The sequence below is a fragment of the Lacerta agilis genome, chromosome 16, assembly GCF_009819535.1.
Source record: "Lacerta agilis isolate rLacAgi1 chromosome 16, rLacAgi1.pri, whole genome shotgun sequence".
NCBI lineage: Eukaryota > Metazoa > Chordata > Lepidosauria > Squamata > Lacertidae > Lacerta > Lacerta agilis.
The window spans coordinates 9057285-9072195 of NC_046327.1; the positions used below are offsets into that span (position 1 = coordinate 9057285).

General features: G+C 40.7%; 1 long non-coding RNA gene across 1 annotated transcript in view; it reads right to left on the reverse strand.

Moving 5' to 3' along the window:
- LOC117061279 overlaps positions 1-14911 on the reverse strand; it is a 158349-nt gene that overhangs the window by 63163 nt on the left and 80275 nt on the right. The window contains exon 3 of the long non-coding RNA XR_004428060.1: positions 4603-4646. This is a non-coding gene — a long non-coding RNA (uncharacterized LOC117061279). The remainder of the gene's footprint in view (positions 1-4602; positions 4647-14911) is intronic.

The following is a 14911-nucleotide window of genomic DNA, read 5'->3' on the forward strand; positions in this document are numbered from 1 at the left end:
ATAGGATTCACAGGTTTCTGGATTGTTGCAAAGACTGCTTGACTAGAGGTGAAATTGTCCACATCATGAGCGTTGGTGGCTCAGTCATGCCTCTTTCAGCTTGCTGGAAAGGGGTCATTTTGCAGCCTCAAATGTGTAGTCACGGTGAGGTCACCATGAACCGATTTCCTCATATGTGAATACATTGCTTGTATAGATGCAGATATAGTTACAGGTAGGTAGCCGTGTTTGTCTGCTGTAGTTGAAACAATTTTTTTTGAAAAATCATTCTAGTAGCACCTTAGAGACCAACTAAGTTTGTTATTGGTATGAGCTTTTGTGTGTATCTGAAGAAGTGTGCATGCACACGAAAGCTCATACCATAGTTGGTCTCTAAGGTGCTACTGGAAGGATTTTTATTATTATTATTTTGTTCAGATGCAGATATAGTGAGACTTGGCAGTTCCCATGCAAGAATGAACCCTAGGTTTCAATGGATTCATTCAAATGTATCTGTCATTCAAAATGATTGTGGCAAAATTGCCATGTCCAACAGAAACATGAGAATTGAGGTGGAATATACTGTCTTATGTTCCAAGTTCATTTAATAAGTTTGTTATGGAAGAATAACGACAGCTACTCTTCTGGAAATCTCGTCAAGCAACTTTTTATTGTTATGTTGGGTGAAGTGGTCAGACTTGACATCTCAAGTGTTTAAAAATATGATATCTCTGTCTGTAGACTTTCCTATATCTGAGAGCTCACTTGGCACATAAAGTTTCAGAATAAGGTGGCTAAAATATGCTGGCAAATCTCCCAGCTGTCTGTTTCATTTGCTGCAGATCCCAGAGCATCAGTCTCAGTCATGAACCAGTGCTTAGGAGAAGTGATCGATTGCACGAGGATGAAATGATTGATATTATTCATTCATTAATTTTTAACCATAATACCCTGTCCTCCTGTTTCAGTCCAAAACCCAAGGTGGATTATGTAGCAGACTAAAAACAATCAGGTAGAAACAAAAGCATATAAATTGACAGAGGGCAGCAGGTTTTTTTTTCCTTCCCCTTATAAAACAACAAACATGAGAAAAGTCAAAATTAATGAAATAAAATCCTGGCCATGCTGAAGTCCTGCTGAAATAATTGTTGCCAGAATGTTTAATTAGTGACAGAATGTTGCGGGAAACAGAGCCAGACAGAGGATCTGGGCAGGGATTTTGCAGGTTAGGCAGAGCAACAGAGGAGACCCTCTCATATGTTCCCACTTGCCACATTTCAGATGGAGGGAAGGGTATACGAGACAACTGCCCCAGGTGGCCTGAAATGATGGGCAGGCTCACACTGGAGAATTTAAACATTTGGGTGCTAACCCATTTAGGCTTCAAAAGTGATAACCAGGAAAGGTGAAGCTTCTGCTATTAAGAGATTCATATGAGCTAAGTTTGTCTGTTATCAATAATGACGTTGCTTTACTGCAGGGGTCGGCAAGATCTCACCTGGGCTGGTTCACTCCAGCGGAGATCCCTCCATGGGCTAGATTGTGCACGCACATGAGCACACGCACCCACGATTTCTGGCATCTGCGCAGATGAGATTTTCAGTGTCTACGCATGCACAGACGTGATTTCTGGCACTGCGGATGCGAGTCCCTGCACCGTGCAGTGCCGGTTTAGCGCAGCACACAGGGACTCGCCGAGCAGGCGGCTCGGTTCGGGGGTGGCTTGGGGGGCCGGTTAAACAACCCCCCATGGGCCGCTTGTGGCCCATGGGCCTTAGGTTGCCGACCCCTGCTTTACTGGAATGGATCAAATTCTCAGCTTAGAAAGCTTCTTGGCCAGAATTAGTAAATTAATCCTAGGAAGTGATCATGCGACCAGGATCACTTTTTAATCATCTGCATAGGGTTATGTGGATTGCACCCTGCCCCTGTAAAATCTAACTACCATCATTCATATGTCTGTAAAACATCTAGAGTTGGATCCAGACTGCTCAAACTTGAAGTAGCCCCACTGAAATCAGTGGCACTTAAGTCAGTTGATCTAGTATAAGGATGATTAGACTTGGATCAACTTGTAATGTAAAACCCGGATTTCCAAATTTATGAAAACTGTTTAGGTTACCATGCATTTTTATTTTATTTTTTAAAAAATGGGAGTCCTGCAACTCTTCCCCATTCACTGTTTCTTTCTTCGAAGAAACAGTCACAGGAACTACTCATGTTTCTTAGTTTCCCCCGTGTATCCTTATTACATTTATTCATTTTTTCTACTTAAACAAAATTATAATTGCATTTAGCTTTGCAGCAATTTGTTTCCCAAAAGTAAATTCATAGAGAATATTAGAATGACACAAATACAAAGGTTTTAATTTCCAGAAGCTATTAAAATACACTCCCTAGCAAAATGTGTGTTTGAAGTTCAAATGAAAGACAATATCTGAATGTAGTAATCCTCAGGAGAATTCATGGCACCTGTCAGGCACTGTAAAGGTTTTATAAATGTTGTCTTCTGCAAAGTCAACTGCAAACATCATAAGGCCTTTTGTAAATATGTCTACCAGCCTCTTTGTTTGAGCAGAAATATTGAATTTCCCAGTATTATGATTATGAACCGGAAAAAGATTATTTTAGATTTTTAATTTTTTAATAATAGCCTTTTTTACTTTTGCCATGGGATCAGGTTTCATATCATATATTTAAGCGTTTGAAAATATTTGATTTGTGACTGCTGCAACGGCCAAGAAAAATTCCAGCCGCAAATGTTATTTACCGGTAAACATACTTGAAGTGAAATCTTAAAAATAAAGGACGATGTGACTCCTGAAACACAGGGGTTGAACCACATCTTTAAGATCAGTAAACATAAAATATTTGCACTCTTGCTCTCTCTTTTTTTAAAACCAAAACACAAGTGATTTAAATGTGACGTTCTTTAAAAAAAATTAAAAACCCATAATAAATTAAAATATTCATATATGTAATAGCTTGGATCAATGACCATTTTTCTGGTTCACTACCCTAAAAAAAATCCAAAAATTCAAATGCATGAGGGTTGCACGACCACTTTTGTTAACTGTGAATATTTAGGCTTCTATTCTGCAGATGCATTATTAAGAATGCTTGGCAGACTGTAATATATGTCACTTGGCTTCTTTGGTTTGCTTTGAACGAACCAGAGGTGGTGCGGGGGGCTTTGCTGAGCAAAACAGATGTGTCTGTTAACCCTATATGACCTACATAGGATGCCTCTGGGTGAAAACATCACAGTGTATAAAGCAATCCTATTCAACCCATGCAATGATAATTGGTGATGCAGGAGAGCAAAGCAGCACAGGTTAATTTCGCACCATCCTTGGGCTGGTCACTCCTCGACAATGTCCATGTGTGTTGAGTGGGAAAGGCTACTGAATTCTGGAACCCCCCAGGCCCACCTCATGGGGACAGCCTTCGTGTGCCCTATATAAAGAAATGAGCAAACCAGTGATATTTTAGGAAGCAGGCTAGCAGGCAGGGCCCATTACTCACATCATAGAAGCCTACACAACACAAAACACTGTTGCTGCATGTAGGTTTTATTTTATTTGTTTTTTATTTTATATTTTGGAAATGTACATCCAGTTTTTTCCCTTTAATTTTTTTTGAGGGCCCCCAAGAGAGTGGGGCCCTAAGCTATAGCTTGTTTAGCTTATACGTAACTGCAAGTGGGGCTATTGTTTTGGAACGTCTGTAAGTTAACTCTGTGTGTTCTGCACGGAAGGGATGGAATTTAGGAGATACATGGTCACTGAACAGAGGCTGGAGATGGGCTATGAATAGGAACCATTCTTACCTCTTCTCAGGGTTCTGTTTTCTTTCCTAATAACTTTCCTGAAGCACCTGCTTCCTTTCCTCTGCTTCTTCTTAGACATTTGCCCCATTGTCCTCACAATCATTGTACAGTGGACGCTCGGGTTGCAAACATGATCTGTGCAGGAGGCATGTTCACAACCCACAGCGTTCACAACTGGCAGTTCCACTTCTACCCACGAGTGGGTTGCGATTCGGTGCTTCTGTGCATGCGCGAGCACTGAAACCTGGAAGTAACCCATTCCAGTACTTCCGGGTTTGGCACGAGAGCAACCCAAAAAAAGGTAACCCGCAGCGTTCGCAACGTGAGGTATGACTGTATTAAAAGCAATTTCTCCAGAAACTATATTACCACCAGAAAACGCACCTGGAGAACTTTTTTAGAAGTTTCAGGGTGGTAATTTTGAAATGGAGGATGGGGGCTGCACACACCACAGCCCAAATAAACTCCCAACTACATTACCAGCACCCCTTGCCATCCTGTTTGTGGTTGTATTCTTGAATTCTACACTCTGTGCCTTGAAGACTTAATGGCTGGAGTGCATCGCGTTTTGGGAAATTGTTTATTGAATATAAATATATATTTTTTCTCCAAAAGCACACACAAACCAAGTATATCAGAGTTTAGTAAAGAAAAAATAGTGCTAAAATGATGTCTATATAATGTAGCTAGATCAAATGTATCTACTGTGCATGCACACCCACACACCCACAGAGAGAGACAAACAAAACACATATCCTGAGGCCCTCTTACATATACCAAACTCGGTTACTTACCCTTCTCCAAGGCACATCCTGCTGTTGTGTCTCAGGACAGAGAGCTAAAAGAAAATAAAGAAGTGTATTGTTTTAATCAGTACTTGAATCACGTTTCTTTTCTTTTTTTAAAGAATCAGAATGGCATACAAATCTATTTGCTTTTTAATGAAACAAAAATTCCAATCGTCTTCTGTAACTTGGGAACATAAAAACCATAAAAGTATACAATTTCAAACCAAATCCGATTGAAGGATACAAAAAGAGAAGAAAATGACTGTATGATTTAAAGAATTCTCATCCCCTTCTATTTACAGTTTTTCCTTCCTTTTGGAAAAAAAAGCACTGTATTGGCCTGAATATAAGCCGAAAAGCTATGGTTTTCCCAGTAGTAATGTACGGAAGTGAGAGCTGGACCATAAAGAAGGCTGATCGCCGAAGAATTGATGCTTTTGAATTATGGTGCTGGAGGAGACTCTTGAGAGTCCCATGGACTACAAGAAGATCAAACCTATCCATTCTTAAAAAAATCAGCCCTCAGTGCTCACTGGAAGGGCAGATCCTGAAGTTGAGGCTCCAGTACTTTGGCCACCTCATGAGAAGGGAAGACTCCCTGGAAAAGACCCTGATGTTAGGAAAAATGGAGGGCACAAGGAGAAGGGGACGACAGAGGACGACGAGATGGTTGGACAGCGTTCTCGAAGCTACTAACATGAGTTTGGCCAAACTGCGAGAGGCAGTGAAGGATAGGCGTGCCTGGCGTGCTCTGGTCCATGGGGTCACGAAGTGTCGGATACGACTGAACGACTGAACAATAACAATAACACATAAGCCACACCCGAATATAAGCCGCACCTTTAAAATTGGAGGGGGGAAAATAAATATAAGCTATGCCCTTCCTCGCTGCTCTTGGCTGCATGTTGGGTGGTTGGGGGAGTCGCGCTGTGTTGCCAATCGACTTTCCCCTTCCTCGCTCTCTCTCTTCCTGGCCTTGGGGGAGAGGATGGGGGTCTACGCACGAGGCGGGCACCACTTTGCTGTGCTACTGGCACTGTTTGCCCTGCGCTCCTGGCTGCATACCATAAGGTCATGAATATAAGCCACACTTTAACTTTTCACGGTCGGAATTTGGGGGTAAAGTGGGGCTTATATTCAGGCCAATATGGTACATGTGTGCCATGCTCCTATGCCATGCCTGAATCTGTGCATTTTATGCACACAGATTCAGAACAGACCTGTGTGAAATCCATTGCTGGAGTGAAAAGCCATCCATATGGCCTGACCAATATCTTTTAACCAGATTTTTCCTGCCAAATAGCACTGATATGGCTACAGATGCAGGTGTTTATCACAGAGAGCGCAATGCAAGTTACCTGAGAGCGTGGCTTTTATTTCAAAGGAAACAATGACCTTTCTGCACACGCACACACAAATGAATTTATTGTGCCACGAAAGGTTTGACCATATGGAAATGATGAGGAACCTCTGGCCTTACCAGTGAAGGACTGCAATTCCCATCACCCAAGTCTGCATGGGCAGTGATCAAGGATGATGGGACTTGTAGTATGACAACACAAGTTCCACAGCCTTGATGCATGGAACAGGTAGGTGAGTCAGTATGAAAAGCAACAAGGGGTGTGAGAGAATGTATATGGGGACAATAGTGGCCGACTGATTAACAGGGAAACACACTGACTTCTGTTTTGTGTACAGCAATATTATTATGAGGCCAGATTAGAGGTTTTTTTAAAAAAACAACAACAACCATACATTTGGTAAACATAGCTTTCCCTTGAGTATAACCTTATTTCCTGCGCTTTTTACTTTAGCTATCACTGTTCATAAATTCTGCTTTATTTAAGGAATAAACCTTCTAGCTGAAAATATTGGAAACTTCAACTCTCATGAGTTTATTTGTTACAAATCTAATAATTTCGAGATTTTAAAAAACAAATGCAATACTTCATGAGATATGAAAATTCCATTTTCTGAGAGTATTATCCAATTGCATGTTTGCTGCAATAATTCTCCGGAAGGTAGCTTGTCCGTAAATACTGCAAAAGCAATACCACTCTGAACATTCTCCCACCATATCACTATAAAATTGAGACTTCTTTACATATTGAGGAATAGAAAAATCTTTTTTTTTCTTTTTTGCAAGAATAATTCACAAATACATTTCATTCCATGTGCTTTGTTGCCTGTGATATTGCCCATTTCCTGTGCCATCACCTTTATATACGAAGGTCACAACCCAAATCTCCCCCACAACTGGTGGGGCCTTATAGAGTGGTTCTGCTACACTAAGTAGCTGGGGCAGAAAGGAGAGTCAATAAAGTTGCTGCAAATACAGCGATCATAAACGGGCTCAGCCCTGCAACTTCCCTCTTCCAAAAGCTGGTAACCTATGCTAACCATTTGCCTAACTCAGTGGAACTTTTGGTTGTTGTTGTAAACATGCATAGGATTGAACTGTTGCATCTAAATCTAATGAAACAATGTGCATGTTTTGCAACTCATGAAACTGCTGTATTGGTTAAAAAAAATATTGCTTTACTTATATATGTTACGTCTTGAAAATTTCAATGCAGCACACAAAATATAGATTTTTGATTCCCCCCCCCCCACCTTAAGGATCTGGGTTTTTTAAAATGTCTTTGCAGTTCACCTTTAAGTACAGTGACTTGATCTTGTCACTTGTCAAATATGTCAAAACTTCTCTTGCTGGCTTTGTTGATCAATATCTATATGGAACACATTGACGAGTGTAAAACATGTCCTGCATTAATTCGGTTAAGTACATTTCTGGATGAGGAATGGTTGGAAATGGAATATAGTTCTAAAAGATTATTCTCACACATTCCTTTTAAATTAAAAGCATCTGCGTGGTCAGCTAGAGGACTGGGGAAGATTGTTACAGCAAAATGCACAATGCTTGCAATTTTGCACTCCCTGTTACACAGTGGACACTATTCAGAGGAACCCTAGCACACCAGACAAGGTTTTCAGGAACACAGAGGCCTCCAAGTGAGTATGATGGTTGGTCACACCACTGTTTGATACAATCCATAGTTATCTCCCCACCTTCTAAAACCAGTGGCTCAGGGAACCAGCACAAAATGTAAGGGGGCTAAAATCTGGCTCCCTTTGATTTTGACACTGGTGACTCCTCAAATAGCAGAGCAATAACAGATGTCTTCCCCCAGCTCTCTTGCTCTCTCTTTTTGTAAGATTCGGCAGAAAAGGAAGACAAAATAAACTTTATCCGATATTCTTGTTCTCATAATAGCTTTCAAAATGGAAGCAAAACAACACTAAGATCTAAAGAACTATATAATTAGTTCTGTACACTCAAAGAGTTTTGGAATTATGCTTTGCAAACAGCAGTCTCCCATGCCACAGAGAACTTGCAGAGGCACATATGCCATTTGGCACTGGGTTGTGGGCACCTCCAAGCCTTTGAGATGGCTCGGGTAGTTCATTGGATCCTGGCCTATGTCTAATAAAATTGGCAGGGCAGTAGAATGACATCCAATCTACTGCAACAATAAACTCTGAAGTTAACAGTATTTTAAAAAGGCAAGACTTTTAGAGTGGACTGTGTAAGATTGTACACAATTATACCAGCTTCCCCACTTGAAGATCCAAAAGATGTAGTATTTGGGGGCATTTATTCTCACAGAAGCATCTGTGTATATTTATTTGGATCCAGTATGAGCTGCTGCTGAGCAATCTACAATATTTGCTGTCACGAGTATGAGGATTGAAGTATTGGAATTGATGGGGGTGGGAGGAACACACCAAAAAAAACCCCACTCCCATCAAAATTAAACCTCTCTTGAAAATACACTCAATTACTACCAAAGGGCTTAAAGTATTTAACCTTTAAAGTAAGAATGTTTGCCTGGTATTGATTTATCAGGAATTACAAGCTAAGAAAACATGCTGTGTTTCAGTTTGTTGATTACCTTCAAGGATATTCCTCTTTACAAAGGCCATCTAGCTGGGGAATACTTAATTCCTTGGAACAGCTTGTCAATTATAGTCAAATATACACAGTGAAGAAAAACAGGGGGGGGGCTAGATAAAACTTTACTAGAGAGTTATTTTGAATATCAAATTCTTTCTTTCTAACAGAGCTGAGTACGGAAAAACATGAGATGCCAAACTAATGCATACTGTACACATATTCTTGAATTAATAGAAGGCACACAGAAGGACTGTGTTTTATACAAAACATTTATTGCCTTTCCATTTTATAATAAATATATTTGGAGAAAATGCAATCCTTAAAACTTCTATGACTATATTTCATCTTTATCAAAGCACACATCAACATTCAAAATTGATTCTGATGGGCAAAGGCTGTTTCCAAGGCATGTTAAAACGTGACAAACATCACATATTTCATTTCACAATAAAGATATGCATTCAGTACAGCTCTGGCAGTTGGTCAGGCTCTCACAGATGTTTTCAAGGTAGTACACAGGAAAGAAAACACACACACACACACAAAGTTGAAACAATAACAAAACTGAAAACATCGTCAAACACTTTTAACGTTAAAGATTTAATCTTAAACCCTCAACAGCAATAACACCAAACACATACACACTAAAACCAGGAAGAATAAAAATGATATTTCTGCCCAACTAAAAGTCATCTGGGATGGGGCAAGTCTAACCTCTCTAGGGAGGGAATTCCATAAGTTAGGTACTGCCACAGAAAAGGCCGTCTCACATTTCCACCAGCCTGGTCTCTTTGGGTAGTGGGACATTCTCTTTTGGTATTGCTGACTTGCTTCTGCAGAAAGTGTGGCCAGCTCATTAACCTTTAACCTAAAATTCTGTATCAATGTATTTTTATTATTCTTGGAGGTGTGCCGGGGCCTTGACGTGCAGTACAATCAGTCCGTTTTATTTACATTAGCACATTACTTTGTTGCTCCTTCAACAAATTGCATGGGTGGGAAAGCAGGCTTTGCCTTTTATTTATTTCTCATTTCAACTGGGGCTAATCTTGTCAGTGCAAGTCATGTAACGTTCAGCATTAGGGAAGGCACATCTCTACTGATAACACAGTTATCTCTATGAATCTGCTGGAGGGGAATTTCTTTTCTTTAGTTTACCCCTAAGAGTTTTTGTTTTGTCTTGTACTTGTCCTTTATGTGAACCTAGTGTCCTCTTCTTAAACAAAGCACATGCGGAACTTCAGCTGCTTTTACAAGATGTAAAGCAGTTGATTTCCAGGAGTTAGTGATACCAGATTGAGTGCTGAACCGATCTTACAGACATACACACTGTGTGATTGGAGTCACATTAGAATCAAAATTAGGGATCTCTTTTTAACGTTGTTGGGGAATTTGGTTGAGGCTGCCATGAAGGATGTTTCGAGACAACAGGCTTAGTATGAAATTATCACGCTTTGTTCAGTCGCTTTCTACCATGTGTGTGTAGGGAAGCCATTTTGTTTCTGAGGTAAAATTATGTTTTTAAAGAATGTTTAAAGGACAATATTTTTTTCAGCCAGAGCTCACCACAGCTCAGCTCCGACACTTCTCGGGTGGGCATCATTGCCCTTCTAAGAGAACAAGGGATAAGTTCATGGTGAGTTCCAGCACCTCTTTGTCTAGAAAAACAGCACTGGTAAAGTGTTGTGACTTTTTGCTGGGAGCTGTGGGGATACTGGGAGGAATTCAACATCACACTAAGGTAATTGTTCTGTCAGATGCCATGATCCCCCTTGGCTCTGGCCTAGGAGTAGATTGAGTGTGTGGCTCTGGATCAGCTGAAGGAAAAGCAAGAAGTTTATGGGCATTGAGGAACTGAAGACATGGCTCAGAGAAGCACATGAAGCCTGAAGGAAGCCAAGGACAAATATCACTGAGCAGAACAGAGGCAAGGGAATCTCTCTCCCCCCCCCATGCCCAGACCAGAGCCTTTTGGGTTATCTTCCAGAAACCCCATGCCAGTGATGGGAGGGGCTTGAAACAAAAGCAAGTGAAGTAATGAATGTATTTTTCTCTCTCCCCCCACACTCACGTGCTCCTTTATATCCTCCATCCAGGCAGTCAAGAGAACCCTGTCCTGGGGAACAATATTATGTCATGAAGTATTATTATTCCAAGTGGTATTTTTTTTTTGCGGGGGGGGGGGGGCAGATAGCCAGCTCCAGTTGGCAGCTGCCACGAGTTCTACCGCATCTTGGGCAGTGACACAAAAGGAAAGAAAAAGGAGGTCAATCGCTGCCACAATGAGCTAAGAAGCAATGAATTAGGACTCAATTTTGTCTTTGACTTGAAGTTACCACCAAACCACATAGCAGCATCAATGTCCCTTTGGTGCTTTCCATCTCTGGCCTGTGTTCTGCTGCACAACATGAAGCCTCATGTGAACACAAAAAAGGTAAAGGTAAAGGACCCCTGACAGTTAAGTCCAGTCTCAGGTGACTCTGGGGTTGTGGCACTCATCTTGCTTTACAGGCCAAGGGAGCCTGCATTTGTCCGCAGAGAGTTTTTCTGGGTCATGTGGCCAGCATGACTAAGCTGCTTCTGGCGCAACGGAACACCGAAACCAGAGCAATGAACGGAAACGCCGTTTATCTTCCCACTGGAGCGGTACCAATTTATCTACTTGCACTTTTTGGCGTGCTTTCAGACTGCTAGGTTGGCAGGAGCTGGGACTGATCGGCAAGTCCAAGAGGTTCAGTGGTTTAGACCACACCGCCAACTGCGTCCCCATCATGTGAACATATGCGGGCCCAAATCCATGTGGGATGTTTATGAATTACAAGCCAGTTATAGATGGCTTTAAATTTAATCATATATGACTCAATCCTAACTACAAAAGACTTGAAGCGCGCGCGCACACACACACACACACACACACACATTAATGTAAGGATTGTGCTTTATCCACCTCATCAAACTAATATGGATGTGAGGAAATCCCACAAGAAACAGACACTCATTAGAACAGCTGATCTGCATAGCAAATTACGTCCTCTATCCAACATGAATTTTGGAAAGCAAATAGATTAAAATTAAACCTCACAATTTCAGTAAGTATTATCAACATACATAGTTCTGTCCTTTCTTCGAGGATCAATCAATACACACGAGATGTATACAATTTAATCCTCACAGAAGCCCAGTATAACTTATTGAGCTTCATGGCCAATGAGGAATTTTGATTTTTGCCACATTAACATTGACAACGATTTGCTGGGTTTTAAATTTGCTATACACATTTGCAGTACCTCCACATCCTTAACTTTTTATTAATCACTTTGCTACCTAGAGGAAAGAGGGTGTTTGCCAAGCCTGTTCTTAATGAAGAACATTTCAGGGAGCAATATTTCCTTAGGAAGGAAAATTTCAAGGCTCTCCTCTCTTCACGTTGCCTATTATTTGCAACTAGCTTAAGAGATGCTGTGTGGGTGAAATATATCAACAAGCATCAAAACATTTCCTTTCTCTCCATCTTTTTTTTTTTTTTAAAAAAGGGGGTAGGCATGTTAACCCTGGTGTCCTGGACAAATTCCAATTCTGCCTCCCTACATTTCTCCTGCAGTTTCAATTAGATGCAATGTTCTTCTTCACTGTCCTGAACCACTGCAGTGTAGCAGTTCAGTTTGTAGCAGCTGCCACATTCTACTCAGGATTTGCAAGCTTTTCTGTAGCGTTATCCTTTCATTATGACAATTTTCAGTAGAACATTGTTCAGTCACTTATGGCACCATTCTATACATATTTGCTCAGAAGTAAGCTTCACCATGTTTAATAGGACTTACTCACAGGCAAATTTGCATAGAATTATGGCACTATATGCTATAATCTGGTGCATATTTCCTTGGGAATAAGCCCTATCAATTTCAGCAGAACTGAAAATATGTCCAAATTCATATTTGGACAACATCTTTATTATTAGTCCAACCAAAATATCATAAAATAGCTTGCAAATTTTTGACTTCTCGTCATCAGGCTCAATGGCAAACAAAGCAAGGGGGAAGTTTGCAAACCATGGATTTTACATCCGGGCACAGGTGCAAGATGAAATATAGCAGAAAGAAAGCAAACATCCAAATGAGGCTTTTTTTTTTTTTAAAGGTGCTATATGGGTTTCAGGTTACAAATAAGAAGGGGAAGAAGGAATATGCAAGGAATGAAGTACCCAGGTCTGCCACTATCCTTAGGGGGAAAACACAAGTTTCTTGCTTCATGGTCAACGGGGGGGGGGGAATGATGGTACATAAGCCTGCTAGATCAGGTCAAAAGCCTATCTAGTCCAGCATCCTGTTGTCACCGTCATGAAATTCTACTCAATATTGATCCAGAGCAGAACTTCAACGTATAGTTATCAGAGTAAAAACTTAAAGACATTGGAGGAATCCCCCCCCCCGCCACCAATGGACCAGAGGCAATTAATATTTCATCCAGCAGAGCTTTACTGCTACTGAAGGCAAATGAGCATAATGGTCACAAATCCAATACATTCAGGATTGGCACTGTCCGTAAGTAATCCAGTTGCAGCAGACTTAACTTAAACTTACAATAACTTATAATAAGTCTAAACCTTAACAACTAAGCATACTATGTACAAAACACCACACCAGAAGGAAGAGAGATAGAAAGAGAAAATGAAGCCCAGGATCCTTCTGGACTTTCTTTTATAGTCAGCATGACCTTGACAGAGAGATATAAGAGAAGCCAGCTGTACCCAGCTTCTCTGAAGGAATAACCCAAACATCATGAACCTTCTGCTTGTTTCTTTCACACAGAGAAGCTTCCAGAACCCTCTTGAATTAAGTAGAATAGGAAAGAGCTCTACACATCAGATCAATACTTTCTGTACTAAGAAATGCAAACTGACAGTCACAGTTGGCCAACCAGATGCCCACAGGAAGCCCAAAAGCAGAACCTGAATTTAACAGCACTCTTCCCACATGCAATTCCCAGCAACAGGAATTCAGAGGCATACAACCTCCAGCAGTGAAGGCATTATAGTTTGTAGTTACTCAGCTCCCTCTTTTCCCAGCACCTCCTGAAAATCTGCTCGGGAGATTTGGAAGATTTTGTGGAACAGCACAGGGCATGAAAGAAGGTGCAAGGAAAAGTGGGTCATGGGTCTGATCTCTTTCTCATACACACACACACACACACACACACACACACACACAATACATATACATATATATTTATAGCCATTATTCTACCCCTATTTTTTCTTTAATTGTAACATTATCACACTAGTATTGTTGAATGTAACACAGTTCAAAGGAATTCAGTTACATTAACAGTATCGGGGGGGGGGGATAACAATTCCCTTCCCCTCTTGCTGAAACAGGCAGGTATATTTCATTAAATTCTACTAAGAATTGGAAAGCAATCAAGTGTATTTCACTATTTGTGTCTCAACCTAAGGTAATTATTAGTCTGAAGGTTTTTCTCTCTCCTTTCTTTAAAAAAAAAACAACGAAAAAAAACACCCTCTCTTGTGCTTGCCCAAGAGGAAAATGAACTACAGTACTTATCAGCTCAATGCATACACGAGTGATACCGAAGGCAACTGACCAGCACTGTTGCCATAGGTTAGGAGCAAATCCATTAGTGATTTTTTTTTATTTTTTTTTTTAAAAACTTTCTGAAATATTGGATACAATGCAGTGATAACTGCAGAAAAGCCACAGAACTCAACAACACCATTTGCATTGCTGTTGGATAAGATAAATGCATTCCTCTCATTTCAATTTCTCTTAAACTTGAATCTTATGTGAAAGGGAAAGCATTCTCAAACTTACAATTGATCAAGAGGATGGTGACAATTACCTTGTTGTGTTATATAGTATAAATAAATTAAGCATGCACACTGAAGAAACAGGATATCACCTCTTTTTTCAGACACAGGGTAGGAAAAGGCACTTGTATGCCACATGTGAAGTCAGAAGCGGAGGAAGACTTTTGGCTGCCCGGGACGGCAGCGCGGAGGCACCCCCCTGGGGACAGGGGTGTCGTGACGTCACGACATCAGACGGACTGTGCATGCGCGGAAATGCTGCGCATGCCCGGTTCTTCAGAAGTGTGCATGCACACGAAAGCTCATACCAAGAACAAACTTAGTTGGTCTCTAAGGTGCTACTGGAAGGATTTTTTGATTTTATATTTTGTTTTTACTATGGCAGACCAACACGGCTACCTACCTGTAACTGGGTAATGTAATGTAATGTAATCTGGTAGTCAAGTTTAATAGGTGCAATCCTATGTACACTTATCTGGAAGGAAACTCCTTTGGTCATACTCTTGAGGTTAGGATTGCCTTCCTTATGAATTTCA